Genomic DNA, 2,500 nt, shown 5'->3' on the forward strand with positions numbered 1-2,500 from the left:
CTCGTGCTGGGCGCTGGCTCCAGCCCTGACCCCCTCCTCTTCTTCTAGCAGCCACAGGCAGGCGTCTGGCCTTTCCAGGCCCCCCAGCCTGCTACTCGTGCTGGGGGCTGGCTCCAGGCCTGACCCCCTCATCTTCTCACAGCCACGGGGAGGCTTCCAGCCTTTCCAGGCCCCCAGCACGAGGAGCAGGCTGGGTGCCGGCTCCAGCCCTGACCCCCTCCTCTTCTTCTAGCAGCCACAGGCAGGCGTCTGGCCTTTCCAGGCCCCCCAGCCTGCTACTCGTGCTGGGTGCTGGCTCCAGCCCTGACCCCCTCCTCTTCTTCTAGCAGCCACAGGCAGGCGTCTGGCCTTTCCAGGCCCCCCAGCCTGCTACTCGTGCTGGTTGCTGGCTCCAGCCCTGACCCCCTCCTCTTATTCTAGCAGCCACAGGCAGGCGTCTGGCCTTTCCAGGCCCACCAGCCTGCTACTCGTGCTGGGGGCTGGCTCCAGGCCTGACCCCCTCATCTTCTCACAGCCATGGGGAGGCTTCCAGCCTTTCCAGGCCCCCAGCACGAGGAGCAGGCTGGGTGCCGGCTCCAGCCCTGACCCCCTCATCTTCTCACAGCCATGGGGAGGCTTCCAGCCTTTCCAGGCCCCCAGCACGAGGAGCAGGCTGGGTGCCGGCTCCAGCCCTGACCCCCTCCTCTTCTCACAGCCACGGGGAGGCTTCCAGCCTTTCCAGGCCCCCAGCACGAGGAGCAGGCTGGGTGCCGGCTCCAGCCCTGACCCCCTCCTCTTCTTCTAGCAGCCACAGGCAGGCGTCTGGCCTTTCCAGGCCCCCCAGCCTGCTACTCGTGCTGGGTGCTGGCTCCAGCCCTGACCCCCTCCTCTTCTTCTAGCAACCACAGGCAGGCGTCTGGCCTTTCCAGGCCCCCCAGCCTGCTACTCGTGCTGGGTGCTGGCTCCATCCCTGACCCCCTCCTCTTCTTCTAGCAGCCACAGGGAGTCTTCTGGCCTTTCCAGGCCCCCCAGCCTGCTACTCGTGCTGGGTGCTGGCTCCAGCCCTGACCCCCTCGTCTTCTTCTAGCAGCCACAGGGAGGCTTCTGGCCTTTCCAGGCCCCCCAGCCTGCTACTCGTGCTGGGTGCTGGCTCCAGCCCTGACCCCCTCCTCTTCTTCTAGCAGCCACAGGGAGGCTTCTGGCCTTTCCAGGCCCCCCAGCCTGCTTCTCGTGCTGGGTGCTGGCTCCAGCCCTGACCCCCTCGTCTTCTTCTAGCAGCCACAGGGAGGCTTCTGGCCTTTCCAGGCCCCCCAGCCTGCTACTCGTGCTGGGTGCTGGCTCCAGCCCTGAGCCCCTCGTCTTCTTCTAGCAGCCACAGGCAGGCGTCTGGCCTTTCCAGGCCCCCCAGCCTGCTACTCGTACTGGGGGCTGGCTCCAGGCCTGACCCCCTGGCCTTCTCACAGCCGTGGGGAGGCTTCCGGCCTTTTCCAGGCCCCCAGCATGAGGAGCAGGCTGGGTGCTGGCTCCAGGCCTGACCCCCTCGTCTTCTCGCAGCCACGGGGAGGTTTCCAGCCTTTCCAGGACCCCCAGCCTGCTACTCCTGCTGGGGGCTGGCTCCAGGCCTGACCCCCTGGCCTTCTCACAGCCGTGGGGAGGCTTCCGGCCTTTTCCAGGCATACAGCAACCTCTTTTCCTTTTCTTTATTTCTCACAATTACTTTCTTTTATTTTTGTTTAAAAATTCTCAACCTTTGTATATATTCCACATACTATACTGTGCATACACAGTCCAACCTCCGATTCAGGACGAACGATGCGGTTTTCGTCCCGGCCGTGGCACGCCGGACCAGCTCTATACCCTTCACAGGGCTGGCTCCCAGCCTAACCCTTTTCCTTTCCTCCTGCCTCCACTCTCATTAGCCAGCCAGCCTGCCTGCCTGCCTGCCTTCACCAACCCCAAGGGCTGGCTCCCAGCCTAACTCTTTTCCTTTCCTCCTGCCTCCACTCACATCCGCCAGCCAGCCAGCCTGCCTGCCTGCCTGCCTGCCTGCCTGCCTGCCTGCCTTCACCAACCCCAAGGGCTGGCTCCCAGCCTAACTCTTTTCCTTTCCTCCTGCCTCCACTCACATCCGCCAGCCAGCCAGCCTGCCTGCCTGCCTGCCTGCCTGCCTTCACCAACCCCAAGGGCTGGCTCCCAGCCTAACCCTTTTCCTTTCCTCCTGCCTCCACTCTCATCCGCCAGCCAGCCAGCTAGCCTGCCTGCCTGCCTGCCTGCCTTCACCAACCTCAAGGGCTGGCTCCCAGCCTAACCCTTTTCCTTTCCTCCTGCCTCCACTCTCATTAGCCAGCCAGCCTGCCTGCCTGCCTGCCTTCACCAACCCCAAGGGCTGGCTCCCAGCCTAACTCTTTTCCTTTCCTCCTGCCTCCACTCTCATCCGCCAGCCAGCCAGCTAGCCTGCCTGCCTGCCTTCACCAACCTCAAGGGCTGGCTCCCAGCCTAACCCTTTTCCTTTCCTCCTGCC

The sequence above is a fragment of the Chaetodon auriga genome, chromosome 23 (assembly GCF_051107435.1).
Source record: "Chaetodon auriga isolate fChaAug3 chromosome 23, fChaAug3.hap1, whole genome shotgun sequence".
NCBI lineage: Eukaryota > Metazoa > Chordata > Actinopteri > Chaetodontiformes > Chaetodontidae > Chaetodon > Chaetodon auriga.